The sequence below is a fragment of the Aotus nancymaae genome, unplaced genomic scaffold (genome assembly GCF_030222135.1).
Source record: "Aotus nancymaae isolate 86718 unplaced genomic scaffold, 86718_ANA_hifiasm-v0.15.2.pri h1tg000015l_1, whole genome shotgun sequence".
Taxonomy (NCBI): Eukaryota; Metazoa; Chordata; class Mammalia; order Primates; family Aotidae; genus Aotus; species Aotus nancymaae.
Window position 1 is genome coordinate 3,036,816 of NW_026988427.1, and position 17,096 is coordinate 3,053,911.

Consider the following 17,096-nt stretch of genomic DNA (forward strand, 5'->3'; position numbering starts at 1 on the left):
TGCAGTATGAACCAATAAAAGCTGTGCATCTTTTTTTTTTTCATAGCTTTTGACATGTTGCAATTAGGCACTCACCTAACCATCCTCTACTTAGGAAGTTTCCCTAGATTAAGAAACTCTCTCTAGTCTCTCCCTCTGGGTAACGTAAAACTGATGCCCAGAGCAAACTGAGCACTCACACCTGCCAGGCCTCAATGCTCTTAATACTGGGCCCCCTTCCCAACCACATTCCCCTTCCCTTCATTTTTTCTGGCAGAGCACATATCCCTATAAACAGGCTGCAAATGCCAGTCACCTGCTTTCCCAGCCTCCCTTGCAGCCGGAGCACAGACATGTGACCAATCCTAGCCAATGGGACCAGAGGAGGAGCAGCTAGGGGCTTCTGGGAAAAGTTTCTTTTCTCTCTTTTTTGTTGGGTACAAGTCTGTCCACTTGTAACAACTGCTAGATGTAGAAGCTATTTTGCACCATGAGCAGAGATATTCCTAATTCACTGAAGATGGCAGAAAGAAGTCTATGGAAAATACATGTGACCTTGAGGATGCTCCTGAGCTACTGCAGCATCTCAAGAGCTTCTCCATCTCTAGATATCTTCCCACAAAAAAATTATAAATGTCCTATTGGGTTAAGCCAGTGTTTTTCACACTGTGAGTTGCACCCCATTAATGAGACATGAGGTTATATTAGTGGGTTATGACTAGTACTTTTAATATAATTAAAATAGGGAAGAATAGACTAAAATAAAAAATATTAGGTAGCATCACAAAAAGTAAAGGTAAGTGCTGTTTACAAAAATTTGCTTCAGTTTATACTCTATGCCTGTGGATTTGCATATGTGCTAAGGGACAATTTAAAATGTGTTTTTTTACCATGCACTGAGAGTTTTTTGAAAGCAAAGCTTAAAACTCCTTTCAGTTTAAGATTCTGTTCCTTGCAGCCAAATGCATTATGTCCCATGGAGGTACCCTTTAGCATGCCCACAAACTTCCACTCCCAACATGTGAGTTGTTTACTGACCAAGAGACCATTGCATTTACTGTCTAAATTGTTTGTGGCAGTTGTACTCAATACTGTCATTACATAATTTAATTAAATATTATGCAAACAAATAAAATATGAGCATTAAAGAAACATTGCTGTTTCCAACTTAACCACTTTGGAAAGAATCAATCTAGGCAAGTCTCAGAAAACATATCTGTTGGATGGAGGTGAGGGAAAAACTCCAAACAGCTGGCAACAAGAGCTATAACGTTTTAGAAAGATTATGCACTTGTATTAACTTACACATATTTTGTTTCACTTTAAAGAAGTGGTTTACACAAGAAAAAGTATATGGAACTTTATTCTGCAAACTCAGATCCTACAAAAAGACTCTTTCCTACATCACAATATTGTTGGCTGAATGTATATGTGAATATTTTCAGTAAAAATAAACTGTGTAAGTTGTATAGGTATTGGTTTTGTAATTTTGTATTGTAACCAAGTTTTTTTAAATTGACTGCCTACCTTTCCATATCATATTACACAAGGAGCTCTGCATACAGTTGTATAACGTCTCTATTCTACAATTGATTGTAAACTCCACAAGAGCAGAAAACAGGACCATCTTGTTCATCACTTTATACTCTAGCACAGTATTGGGTACACAGAAGATTCATAATAGATATTATTCAAATGGTAATTAACTAAATAAATGAACAAGCAAACCCACTAAGTATTATCTCACTTGATCCTCAAAAAAGCCTTGTCAATTAGGAAGGGCTTTTATATTTGTATCCTAAAACTGGAGAGAAATTAACTGTGGTTCAGAAAAGCAAATTGACTTCAGTCACACTACTAGTACCAGGAATCTGCCACTCACCACCCACTACCTGTAAAACCAAGCCTCCAGAATTCTTAGCTCATGGGATTACTCTGCTGCAAGAAGTTTGTGACATGAGGCCATGATATTACCAAAGATTCCTTATTGCATTTTCACTCCCAGTGCTTTGATTTTGAAATTTATTTGGAATTCTGCAGATAATTCTGAGTTTTATTAACATTTTGAGTGTTGCTGGTGAAGTTTTATCAGGGAGTCGCTGTTTTTGAGTGTGAGTCTACAGTCAGAGACCAGTATTTGTACCCCCAGATAATGTTTCCAATTTTATGGTAGGAATTGATGGGAAAAGATTATTTTTGGCAGAAGGTCACATCTCTTCAGTTAAGTAAAAGAATCCTGATTCTGAATAATCAAACAATTTACTACCAATTGTCAAGTAGCATTAAAGATTTTTATGTCCTCAGTTTAGCTTTATGCTTGACGTTTCTTGTGCATCTTCCTTTTTTATTCTGGGATAAACGAAAACATATAATAAAATTGTAAAGTCTTTTTATTCATGTGTATATGCTCAAAACTGTGTCAAGGCATGAAGTAGTTTTCTAGGGTATGGGACAAGTTCTATATCTTGACCTGGGTAGTGGTTACCCAAAGTGTAACCATTAAAAGGCCATTGAGTCACTTAAGATTCATGTACTTGGGCCGGGCGCGGTGGCTCACGCCTGTAATCCCAGCACTTTGGGAGGCCGAGGCGGGTGGATCACGAGGTCAAGAGATCGAGACTATCCTGGTCAGCATGGTGAAACCCCGTCTCTACTAAAAATACAAAAAATTAGCTGGGCACTGTGGCGCGTGCCTGTAATCCCAGCTACTCAGGAGGCTGAGGCAGGAGAATTGCCTAAACCCAGGAGGCGGAGGTTGCGGTGAGCCGAGATCGCGCCATTGCACTCCAACCTGGGTAACAAGAGCGAAACTCTGTCTCAAAAAAAAAAAAAAAAAATCCATGTACTTTACTATATGCAAGAATGTACCTAAATGAAAAGATTTTTTAAAATGTGTCTGGCTTTAATCTTACAGAGAGCTGAAACATGATAAATGTAACTAGTATATCCTACAGTAAATCAGTTCAAAGCTACAAACTTTAATTAAGGGCTTACTATGTACAAGGCACTGTGCACCATGAATAAGACAGATTGTAATGATGATACTAATTATAAATGATTCTTGAGACAAGATGAGCCCTCAAGAGGTGTTTGTGGAATAAAAGAACGAATTAATCACTATCCCAGATAGAGGGCCTAATTTTATTTTAATTATTTGTTTTTTGAGATGGAGTCTCACTCTGTTGCCCAGGATGGAGTGCAGTGGTATGATCTTAGCTCACTGCAACCTCCACCTCCTGGGTTCAAGTGATTCTCTTGTCTCAGCCTCCCTAGGAGCTGGGATTGCAGGCATGCACCACCACACCCAGCTAGCTTTTGCATTTTTAGTAGGAACAGTATTTCACCATGTTGGCCAGGTTGGTCTCAAACTCCTGACCTCAAGTGATCTGCCCACTCCACCCTCCCAAAATGCTGGGATTACAGGCATGAGCCACAGCACCCAGCCGAGGAGCTAATTTTAAATAGGAACAGAGATGTACTGTCTCCTGATGCTGAAAAAAGGAAGATAATGATAAGTGAAAAAACTGATATTCACCAGGAACGGTCCTAGGAAATGATAAATCCCTCTGTGAATAGTTGGTCTTATCTCTAGAATATCAGCATTAAGTCTTTCATGTAGAAAAAATTAATTTGGCAACTGCTATATTCCATGCATCAAGCCTGACAATACAGACAGCAGTGAACAAGCCATCCATAGAGGGGAGTGGCAGGAGATGAGGGGAGAGGAATATAAGGTACTGATTGGAGAGCAGAAATAAGAGCACAGAGAACTGGGCAGAAAACGGAAAAAGTGAAAGTCAGACAACAGTTGTAGATTTCTCTTTTGAAAATATTGTAGGAAAAGAGAAGGATATTGGATGGTAACTAGAAAGAGGAAGTGAAACAAAGATTATTCTATAAAATATGAGTGACTTGATCATGTATATAGACTGAGGAGAAATTGAAAAGAGAAGGGATTGAAAATTTAGGGGATAGATGAGAGATGGCTGCTGAAATAGTGTTGGACAAAATGGGAGAAGAAAGGAAAGGAAAGCCTTTCATCAAGGCTTGTATCACTTCTCACCTGGTGATTGCAACAGACTTTTAGCTGGCCTCCTTGCTCCCATTACTCTCTCTAATCCATGCCTCTCAAGTGGCCATGGTGATCTTCCTAAAATGTAAATCCAAACATGTCACACTCCTGTATAAAACTTCCTAAACCTTAATTTACATTGCATAAAATCCAAATTTCTTACCATTAACCTCGAAGCCTGAATTGGCTGGCCCCAGCCTCCTCCTCTAACCTCATCTCTTTTTGTCTCCTCCTTCTTTTACTGTGTTCCACTCACATTGACCTGACCTCAGTTCTGAAATTGGCCAATCTCTTTCCTGCCTCAGAACCCAACTAAAACAATTACTACATTAAATGTAAATAGACCAGAAGACCCACTTCTGGAATGAGAGAGAAAGGACTTCCCAAAGCTTCTATACCATGAAAGCAACAAGAACAGTGGCATAAGTTGTCCAAACCAACAATTCATAACACTGGAAATTAGCTAAAGGCTTACAACAATTCAAAGAGAGAATCTTAAGAGCAGCAAGAGAGAAATGATATCATGTACATGGGAGCCTCAATAAAATTAACAGCTGATTTTTCATCAGAATCCATGAAAGCCAAAGACAGTGGGATGACATATTTAAAGTGCAAAAAAAAAAATCTCTGTCAACTAAGAATTCTGTATCAGCGAAACTGTCCTGCAAAAATGAGGGACAAATTAAGACATTTCCATAGAAACAAAAGTGGAGGGAGTTCATTACCACTAGACCTGCCCTACAAGAAATACTGAAAGGAGTCCAAGTTAAAATTAAAGGACACTAGACAGTAATTTAAAGCTGTATGAAGAAAAAGAGATCCCTAGTAAAGATAAATACATAGATAAATATAAACGCCTGTATTATTGTATTTTGGTTTGTAATGCCAATCTTTATTTCTTACAGGATTTAAAAGGCAAATACATATTTTACATTATAAATTTGGCTTAATATTATCATGTCAATACTACCCAAAGTCCAAAGTAATCTCCAGAGTCAACACAATCCCTAACAAAACCCCAATGCCCTTTTTTTTTTTTTTTGGGCAGAAATTGAATAACCAATCCTCATATTCTTCTTTTTCCAATCCTCTTATTCATAAGAAATTGCAAGAGGCTCTGAATAGCCAAAATCATCTTGAGAAGAACAAAGTAGGATTTATCCCCCTGGTTTCAAAATTTACTGTAAAGTTCCAGTAATTAAAACAATGTGGTACCTCTATAGGATAAATATAGAGATCAATGGGATAGAATAGAGACCTCAGAAATAAACCCATACAGCTAACGTCAACTGATTTTTTGACAAGAGTGCCAAGTCTATTCAAAAAGGAAGAACTGTCTCTTCAAAAAATTATTCTGAGTCAACTGCATTTTCACACCTGAAAGAATGACCTTGGATCTCTACCTCACATTATATACAAAAATGCACTCAAAATGAATCAGAGATCTAAGTGCAAGAGCTAAAACCATAAACGTCTTTGAAGAAAACAGGGGTAAATCTTCACAAACTTGGACTTGGCAAAAGGTTCTTACATAACATCAAAAGCATGAAGTACAAAAGAAAAAATAGACAAATTGGACTTTATCAAAATTAAAAACATTTATGTATCAAAGGACATTATCAAGAAACTGAAAGAAAACCTGCAGAATAGGATAAAATATTTGCAAATCACATATCTGATAAAAGTTTAGTAATATCCAGAATATACAAAGAACTCCTAGAACTCAACAATAGCAAAAAAAAAAAAAAACTGATTTAAAGTTTTACTTAGCTTTGATCTTTATCCTCATAGTCAATACTGTCTTGCCACATTTTATTAGTGAGGTTGAGAAATGTATTATTTGTTCATTGTTTTGCCCCTTCCCTCCAGTTTTAAACTGTGAAGTTTGTGGCTTGTTTAAACCCTGGGTGAATCATAGTTTAGTTTGCACATCCAGCTAATTAGTTTCTATATATTTTGTTTGATTCTCTTTCCTCTTCTCTCAGGCTTTTACAAATATATATATATATATATATATAAAATCTTCTGAAATATTTTTGAGGTGCAAGTTTTTTCTCTTTTATCAATGGCCACAATGCTGAGATTCAATCACCCAAGAAATACTTGGGTATGAAAACCAAACAAAAAAACCCCAAAAGGCTGTTTTCCAAACATCTCTTGGCAAGTTACCTAACAGTTAAATGCCAGTTTCAGAAAGATTTATCATACATTCTGATTCTCTGTTCATCTCTTTCCTGTCTTTCTTCAAGAAGGAAGTTGATCTTAGTGATCTCAGCTTATGCATTAAGCAGAAAACAATAATAAATGCGTAGAATTCATATTTTTCTAAAGGGAATTTAAAAACTGCTGCTACATGTTATGTGAAAAACTGGTTTGTGCCACATGAACAGAGAATCACAGCTTGGTTTTGGTACTTTTTTTCCTCTTTGTATTCAGTTGTATAAAATTTCCAAATTCAGAATAAGAAGAAAGCTGTTCTGCATCAAACCATCTAAGCAATCAATGTTATATTTTAAAAGTGGCAGATTTCCAGCCTAAATAAATAAATAAAAGTTGGCAAAGGACACAATATACATTTCTCCAAAGAAGATATACAAATGACCGATAAACACATGAAAAGATGTTCAATATCAATAGTCATTAGAGCAACACAAATCAAAGCCACAGTGAGGCACCCTTTTACATCTATTGTGATGGCAATAATCAATAAAATGAAAAACAGCAAGTGTGACAAGGATGTGGAGATACTGGAACTCTCCTACACTGACAGTGGAAATGTGAGAGTACAACCACTATGGAAATAGTTTGATGGTTCCTCAAAAACCTAAACATAAACATGTTTATATTTGACTCAGCAATTCTACTCTTAAGTAGATACTCAAATATTGAAAACAGACTTAGAAACTTGTATGTCAATGTTCATCAACATTATTCACAACCAACAAAAGGTAGAAACAAGGCATGTGTCTGTCAACAGACAAACAGATACATAAAATGTGGTACAGCCATACCTTGGAATACTTACTGTTCAGTCATAAAAAAGAGTGATGTTCTGATACACACCACAACATGGATGAACCTTGAAAACATTATGCTAAGTGAAATAATCCAGACACAAAAAAACAAATACCACCTTATTCCATTTGTATATATGAGGCATCTACAATGGGAAAAGTCACAGAGACAGAAAGTAAAACAGAGGTACAGGGATTGGTGGGGATGAGGGAATGGGAAGTTGTTGCATAATGGTTGCATAGTTTCTGTTTGGGGTGATGGAAAATTTTGAAAATAAATCATGGTAATGGTTGCACAACATCATGAGTGTAATCAATACCATCGAAGTGTACACTTGAAACCCATTAAAATGGAAATTTTTATGTTATATACTTTTAACTACAACAAAAATATTTTAGAAATCTGCCTATTCACACAGAAATATGTATTATTCATCCCCACACACCACATCTCTCAGCTAATCAATCAAAGCTTAATATCTGCTGCTTTTCTTTCTTATTTAGGGCTATCCTCTACCCTCTCCATTGAAGTTCTGTCCCCAGAATACTGACCCTCATCTCCTCTCACCTTCCTAACTGGCTCTTCTTACTCCAAACATTATACACCAATAAGATTAAACTGCAGCAGTTTTCATACTGGCTCTTTTGTACTCAAGTATCTCTGGTGAGTCTTGGTGAATTTGTACACTACGGAGCTTCCTGAAATTCATATTTTTGCCTCTCCACCACAGGGCTGACCTATCTTTCTAGCCTCATCTTGATTGTCTCAAACTTCCATTAAAACAGACTTTTTATTTGTGTCCTTGCTTCTGTTCTTTTATTCAAGTTTCTACTCAATGAAAATTGTTATCTCTGTTAACAATTTGTTACCTCACCTATTGCCCTAGGGAATCCTCAAGCTCCCATCTCTAAACAAATATCATCCAAGAATTTCCCAGAGCTCTCCTCCTCTGGAACTAATTCTCTTTATCTCTCTGACTACGTATCTTCCTCGGGAGTTCATCTTTTTGTTATTTTCCAAACTCTTTTTAATTCTAAGATTCTCTGATAATTTCTGAAATATCTGTCTCATACTAAACTAATAAATATTTATTGCTGGACAATGAAATGTACCCCGACCCTTGGAGTAAATGGTAAAGACAAGCCTGTGGCATCTGGAACGCAACTAAGCAGAAAGGGCTAATCAACAAACTTTTAAGACATGGTTTGTCTCTGTGGAATAGTTTGAATCTCAGTAATCATTGTAAGGCCAGTTATTTGCAGCCATTAAATATACATTATACAAACATTAACATTTAAAAGTGTGTGGCTGGCCAGGTGTGATTGCTCATGCCTGTAATCCCAGCACTTTGGGAGGCTGAGGCGGGCGAATCATGAGGTCAGGAGTTCAAGACCAGCCTGGCCAACATGGTGAAATCCCATCTCTACTGAAAATACAAAAAATTAGCTGGGCGTAGTGGTGCTCGCCTGTAATCCCAGCTACTCAAGGAGGCTGAGACAGGAGAATCACTTGAACCCGAGAAGTGGAGATTGCAGTGAGCTGAGATCACACCACTGCACTCGAGCCCAGGCGACAGAGTAAGACTGTCTAAAAAAAAAAGTGGCTATACTAATGTAGTTAATATACCACCAAAGCAAATTTCCACCAGAAAGTAGGGCTTAGAGTTACAGAAGAACATTTCATGATGACGAAAGGATCCATTCAACAAGAAGACCAAACAATCTTAAATTTGTGTGCACTTAATAATACAGTTTCAGAATATATACATATAGTAAAAGCAGACTGTAAAAAAACACAAAAATGTTTAAAAAACACAAAAAAAGTTTAAAAAAACAGTAGCTGAGCATGGTGACTCATGCCTATAGTCCCAACTACTCGGGTGACTGAGGCAGGAGGATCAATTGAGCCCAGAGTTTGTGGTTACAGTGATCTATAATTGTACCACTGCATTCCAGCCTAGGTGACAGAGAAAGACCTTGTTTCTTATTTTTAAAAATAAATAAATAAATAAAAGCAGAAATAGACAGTAAGCCAAGATTTTAACACATCACTGGGTAACTGATGTAAGTGAACAAAAAGCAATTAGGATACAACAGACTTTAAAAAATGCTATCAACAAAACTGACCTAATTAACATTGCTTGAACACTCTACACAACAACTTCAGAATACACAGAAGTGCACATGGAATATAAAACAAGCATTTAAAAAGTCTCAACAAATGTGAGAGGAAGACAATCATAAGAGTACATCCTCTAACCTCAGTAAAACTAAACCAGCAATTTTTAAAAAGATAACTACAGTGCTCCCACTACTTCTCCTCCACCATCCAGCCATTCTCCATCTTAGCACCAATCATAGCATTTATCACAGTCAAATTTTATAATCTTTCTCATTTTCTCCTTCTTTCCCACTAGACAGTAAGCCCCCTGAAGGAAAGATCTCATCTAGTTTCCTATGGTATTCCCCCATGTCAGGAACAATGTCTAACTTGAGGCAGGCTCTCAAGATATATGTGTTGAATACATAAACAGCACTGATGGAGAGATTAATCTGAAAAAGAACCCGGATGCATTGTTTCCTGGTAATGAATAAAGAGGATAAGGGTATGTGTGCATATTGATCAGGATATTTTTGGTTAGTAGTAAGAGAACCCCAGTTTAAACTGACGTAGGCAGAAAAAGGGAATTTTCTGGCCCCTTTAACTAAAAAGTACAGAAGTAGCACCTTCAGGAATAGCTAGATCTAGGGATTCAGATCACGTAATTGGCTCCCTCTCTTTCTTTTTTTTTTTTTTTTTTTCATCTCTTAGAGTTATGATGGCTGCAGTCTCATGTAGGACCTATCCTCATGGTATAAGCATACTGGTGATTAATGCACAAACTTTACCCTCCTAGCTTAGTCATCCCAGCAAAATATAAACTTCTCACTCTGAATCATTCCTGAGGTGGTTTCTCAGTGGATACTCTTTGGCCCTATATCTATTCAAAACACAGTCACCCTGGCCAGGAAGATTAACTTGTTTTATTGAACACCCAAATTCAAAGGATATGATCACTCCCATTCAAACCAGACAAACTGAGTGGAGCAAGGGTTTTGCCAGAGGAAAACTGAGACACTATTACCAGAAGAAAGAGACATGTATACTGAGCAAGCAAAACCTATGCAGGCCCTCCCTAACGCAGGTGCAAAAAGTGTATGGATTAAAAAATAAGAAGTTGTGGGATGGGCGCAGTGGCTCACGTGTGTAATCCCAGCACTTTGGGAGGCTCAGGCAGGCGGATCACGAGGTCAGGAGATCAAGACCATCCTGGCTAAAATGGTGAAAACCTGTCTCTATTAAAAATAAAAAAATTAAAAATAAATAAATAAAATTTAAAAAAACTAGCCGGGCATGGTGGCATGCTTCTGTAGTCCCAGATATTAGGGAGGCTGAGGCAGGGGAATCCCTGGAGGTAGAGGTTGCAGTGAGCTGAGATTGCACCACTGCACTCCAGCCTGGGTGACAGAGCAAGACTCCATCTCAAAAAAAAAAAAAAGGAAGTTGTGAAAGATTTTCTCTAATGGCCTCCATGGGCTACTGTGAAGGAGATGGTGAAGGTTTGAACGCATCTGTGAAGGGAATGGAATATTAAATAAAAACAAGACAAAAATAAAACAAGACAAAGGACAAAGCTACTTTAGAAACCACAGTGTATTCATGATGGTACCAGTCCTCACAGTTGCATGAGTTCTTCCAGCTTCAGGCCACTTGAGGACTTGAAAAGATAAAAAGTGGCATCATCCCAGGGCTGGGGGCTTGCCAAGTGGGAGCTGTGTAGCTAATAAATGGAAAGGTCAAGGACTTAGGAGTCCCGGGGTCAGAGACAGAGCAGGCATGAAGTGTAGGGGACCAGAGGATGAGACATGAGCATTTTCAGGTAATGACCAAGTGCAGGGAGTGAGGTTGAAATGGAGTGGAGGTAATTGTTATGAGAGTTATGAAGCCCCAGGAATTTTGAGGTGTTTTGATGAGTTGTTTTAATGGAAATGAGGATCTCTGAGAATGATGACAGGAGCTGGGGTGAAGAGGCAGATGAATGCTTTCCACACCTCAGTCCTGCCTTCTTTGCACAACTTTCACTGTGGAGGATATCTATAGACTGGCCAGCATCCATTCCCCTTTCCTCTGGAAAAATAACACCTCCTTTTTTTGCCCAGAGAACCACCCTGCCCTCATGTTTAGTTAAGTGGATCATTTGAAGTTGATCACACCCAGACTCCGTGGTAGGCATGTGACAAGGCCTTAAAAAGTTCATGTTTTGGCTGGGCATGGAAGCTCACACCTGTAATCCCAACACTTTGGGAGGCTGATGGGGGTGGATCACGAGGTCAGGAGATTGAGACCAGCTTGGCCAACATAGTGAAACCCGATCTTTCCTTAAAAAAAAAAAAAAATTAGCTGGGTGTGGTGGTGCACACCTGTAGTCCCAGCTACTTGGGAGGCTGAGGCCGGAGAATTGCTTGAATCGGGAGGTGGAGGTTACAGTGAGCCAAGATCGGGCCACTGCACTCCAGCCTGGTGACAGAGTAAGACTTCATCTCAAAAAAAAGAAAAGTATCATATTTTATTCTCCTGTCACAGTGATTGAATCAGGGTGGACACATGACCCAAACTAGGCCAATTATTGAGGTTATTGAGAAAGAGGCTTTCTCTTTCTACCAGGATTGTTAATCTACTATAAGTCTGGAGTTTCTAGAGGCCTTCTCTGCAACCTCAGGGGCAAGGTTGTTTTAGAAGAAGCCTATACAGAGTGAAATGGAGCTGAAAGAGAGAAAAAATGCCTAATAATATCATTGGTCACCTGGATTCAGCTCTTCCTGTAGTTCCAGATCTATCCCTAGACTTCTAAGATATATAATCTAGAGACTTTTGCTACACTCCCTCTGAGGAAAAACTAGAAAAGCCAGGCAAAAACTCTTTTTTCCTTTTTAACCTATTTAAAGTTATTAGAAATCTGCTGAAACAATCAGAACTAGAGGAGATAAGACTCAGAGAGTAGGAAGTGTAAAAAAGTGATTTGGCATTCTGAAGCTACTTTCTCCTTAGGGAAAAACTTTGTCAATTTGGCATGCAAAGGAGAGAATAAGAATCCAGACTTTTCCTGGGCAGAGCTCCCTCTGTTTGGGGATAGAGAAACCAACAGAGCTGTTGCATTCTGAAGCTAAACAGAAAGCCCTTTAAAAGCAGGATAGTGTTTTCAACAATCTCACAGTGCTGGAGAGACAAGGATCGGAATTTTAGGCCTTGCTAGGAAAAGGAGGTTGAGGTGAACACATTAATCTCTCAACTGGCAGTCCTGGAGGACCAGAAGCAAACAGAGTGAGATGGAACCTTACTAAAATTGCAACCCAGCCCTGACTCACCTTAGTTTGATTAGATTAAGGTGATCAGCCGCCACTCTATCTGCCTAACATAGGAAACAGTAAAAGTGTTTTTCTATGGAAGAAGATAATATCATCTAGAGATTCTACAATGTTTTCATACAATGTCTAGTGTTTAATCAAAAATTACTAGGTATGCCAAGAAACAAGACCATATGACAGAAGACAAAGTGAAATAATAAACAGAAACAAATATGTGAGCCAATAAATTTCTTTTCTTGGCTTAGGCCATTTTGAGGTGGATTTTCATCATGATAGAAAAATCCCTAACTAATATACTCACAGTACTTCACTGTTCAGATCAGCCATCATAATACCCATGGCAGAAATTGTACCACAATTTTCCCTTATATTTTGTCCAGATTCAAACTAGAATAGTTTAGACTATAGTGTCCTAATTTTTCACTATTAAGTTTCCATAACAAAAGTTGCCATATATTTACATTCTCTGTTATCTTAGTCTATTCAAGTTGCCATAACAAATTATCTAAGGCTGGATGACATAAGCAACAGAAATGCATTGCTCATAGTTCTGGAGGCTGGGAAATCCAAAATTAAGGCATTGGCAGATTCAATGCCTGGTGAGGGCCTGCTCTCTGCTTCATATAGCACCTTTTTGCTGCATCCTCCTGTGGTAGAAGGGCAAACAAGCTCCATCAGGTCTCTTTCAGGAGGGCACTAATCCCATTCACAGGGCCTCCACCCTTATGACCTAGTCATCTCCAAAGGCCCCACCTCTTAATACCAATACACTGGAGATATGATTTCAACCAATGAATGTAAGGGAGACACAAATATTTAGACCCTACTACCTGTCCTTCAGCATCAATAGCAATAATGCTAGGTATTTATATGGAGCTTTATAGTTTAGGAAATGCTTCACACATATTACCAATAGTCAAAGTCATATGGAATTCTTAAGGTAAATATCAGTATCTCCATTAATAGATGAGTAGCCTCAGTATGTGGTTAAGTCATGGCTATGGATAAAGAAGCTGAAGATTAGAGCACATGCCCAGGCTACTTAAATTAGTTGCCCAAGGTCACACAGAAGTGGCAGAGTGGGGTCTTGAACACAGGCTTCCTTGGTTCCTTGCAGGACTCCACTGGGCAGTAAGTCCAGTAGCCCTTGGTCCTGGTCCCAGCTCCAGCATTTTCTGGCTTATAACCTTGAGATGGTCATTTCACCTCTCTACACCTGAGTGTATTCATCTGCCCTCCAAGGCAGTGCCTATTGCCCTTGACCCTTCCTGGCATTCTTCAAAATGTATCATCCAGTCTGTTTTCAACTTTTAGAGCAAGAGGATCTTAATATGAGATCTCTGGACTTCTATTTCAATGAATCCATTAACACTATGAAATTATAAGCAAATTTCATGTGAACATATGGATGTGCATTTTGTGAGGGCACATGAGAGTCACAGAGGGTTCCATGACCCCCAAAAGTTTAAGAATTCAGCCTTGAGCCATACTAGATGAGCAGGTACATATGACATGCCTTAACATGTTTCTCCTTCTCCAATAGGATTTGCATTTGAACATGCACTTTCAATGCGTAACCCAAGGTAATGATAAATGTCAGAAACTTCAGTTACCAGGGTGGAGCTAATTCAGAGGATAGTTTGAAATGGGAAGTTTTCATTTCCTTAATAAAAATAATATTTTAAATGGTAATGCCTATAGCAGTTACAACTGGTATATCTCAATTTTGCTTTTAATCATAATAATCCTAACACTAAGAAAGGAACAGATGTAATGGTTCCCCTGTGCATGATTCCAAGAGTTTAAAAAAAAATGTTTAAGTTCAGCACTCAGTGCCTGGTCCCTTCTTTTTCTCTCTTTAAAGGCAAAGCCAGGACTTGAAATTGGGAGTTTCTGATTGCTGGTCACATGGGTCCTTTATTCATCCCTGGAGTGGAATCAGTGCAGTGAGAAAGGGGCAGAGTCCTAAGCACATTTATTCCCTCTGCCCACACTCAATAGGCAGCCCCACGTAGCACCTCCCCCAAGATCCCATTCTCAGGCACAGAAGGGTGGCAAAAGTAGCTGAGATCCACAGTATGGCATTAACAAATCACATTTTCTTAAGGGCATCCCATCCCCTCAGTCACATGCATGTTTGTGGGCATGCTGGAGATTACTAATCAAGTGCAGCTGGCCTCAAGCTGACGGCCAGGACACACGTGTGCAGGCACACACACACGCACACACACACGCTAACATTCACACACACATACACATGTTTAGAGGATGCCTGCTGCCAATTTCTTGCCTGGCAAACCAGAAACATTTTAGTGGTTTATAAATATGAGCCCAATCTATCTTGGGACACTTCTCAGGTTCAAACCCATCTGTGTCAGGTGCCCCCAGGGGTATGAATCCCTTTCCATCCACACCCACACTCCACACTCCACCCCAACCAGGCTTCCACGTCCCATGATACACAGCAAACTTCGGCACCAAACATCTGAACTGGACAATTTCACAGGCTGCGTCAGTCTTGATTTGTTCTTTTTTCTCTCGTGTTATTGAAATGTTATTTTTTCCACTCTATACCACCACCTCTCGCCCCTCCCAAATCAGCCTGTTGGAAAAGATGTTTATTTCGCTTTTCTTTGGCATAATTTGATATCAGACAAGTGCATCCCTGATGCAGACAGTATATTCTTGGGGCATACGTTTGAGATGCTGGTTGATTAGAATCACAAATTTGTCATGCAATCCTGGCCAATTTGGAATTTGGCACCCTGACATCATGTTTATGTCCTTTTGGCCCTGCCAGTGGTTGCTGGGATTGTCGAGGGGCTTTTTTCAGCACTAAGTTAGGATTTCATAAATAGTTGGCAATGCCTTCAAAGAAGCCTGCTCTTTAACATGAGATAATGTATGTTTTCTTTCTACTTACTTGGAGTAGGTCGGATTGGGAGCCACCCAAGTTCACTTTTAAATCATTTCTCCGCATGCCAGATGCAGCTTTTGAAGTCGTCTGAACCAACCCACAGGGAAGCCAGCGCCCTGGCCTCGACGAGCGGCCCCACTGTGTGCCCCACCGCCCATAACAGGAAGTGTGTCAGAGCCGGGTGGGCACGGGGTGGGTGGAGCAGGCCCACGGGGCTCAGTTCCACCGAGCGGAAAATCATCTGACGTGTCCTCAGTGTATGTGTCTGGAGCAGAAGCAGGTCAGATGTCGCCCTGGCCTCCAAGTCTCAACACGCCTCTCTGGTCTGCCCCGTTGGCCTTCAGAGGCGGCACATGGCGTAACAGGAGGCTTTTTCAAAGTGCAGGCCACAGGAAATCACATTTGAAGTGCCTGGCATGGAGGGTATTTTTATACCGTTCACTTTTTCCCTTTTCTTTTCATCTGTTTTCTGCATTTTTTCAGTTTGCTTTTTCTTCTTGATTTATTGTTGTATTATTCTATTTTTAAACCAAGACATACTTTCCCATCAGACACTTTAATATAACTCATATGAAAATTAGGGATGGGTGGACCTCAGACGGTTCAGGGGCTGGATTCAGTAGGAATCAGCTTCCCAAAGTGCAGATGCTTATCTGAATCTGCACCAGCTGCTGGGGTCCAGGAGAGCAGAGCAAGGAGGAGAAAGAAACCCTTCCATTCCTCCCTCACTAACTAATTTGGGGCTCAATCGTGTGGGCCCCGGGCCCCGCCTCTTGCACATCAGCGAATGTTATATGTTGCCCGGGCCCCTCTCATGGCTAGGAAGTCACCACTGGCCTCCCCTTAGGTATGGAAACACAAGTATTCCAGTAAGGATCATGGAATACCCAAGACAGGAGTACCCAAGAAAACCAGTCCGGGCCAACCCAGCTTGAGTACTCATGGCACTTGAGCCAGATTTCTAGGCAAGATAGCGGGAGAGGTTGGGACCATGCTCAACCCTCTTCATGGCTCTTCTGTGTACTAAGCAGGCCAACTCAACCCTGAAGCCGGAGAGGCCTAAGCGGAAATCCCTGGTAGCCATGTAGCTGGGGTCTTTAACTCCCTCTGCCACTGGTGTCTATAAAATCAGAATGAAATACTTTTAATCTAGAGTCATAAAAACTAGAGAAAGTGTTCATTGAACAAATGGTAGGTGCTCCATAAAGTGGTAGCTGGTCATATGATTCCAAGATTCGTTCCTACCTCTCCATTCAGCCTGAGTTCATCTCCTCTTCCTGTACCTTCCAGCTGAGGACAGCAGTCTCCCTTTTATTTTTTTATATGCCTCTTACCCTGCTCTGTCCAAATTGGAGAGGTTGAGAAGGGTAAGGACCATATACCGCGTGCCCTGCCAGTCAAAAAGCAGACTTCAGGCCGAGCACAGTGGCTCACACCTGTAATCCCAGCACTTTGGGAGGCCAAGGTGGGCGGATCACAAGATCAAGAGATCAAGATCAGCCTGACCAATATGGTGAAACCCCATCTCTACTAAAAATACAAAAATTAGCCGGGTGTGGTGGCTCGTGCCTGTAGTCCCAGCTACTCGGGAGGCTGAGGTAGGAGAATCATTTGAACCCAGGAGGCAGAGGTTGTAGTGCACCAAGATCATGCCACTGCACTCCAGCCTGAGCGACCAGGCAAGACTCCATTTCAAAGAAAAAAAAAA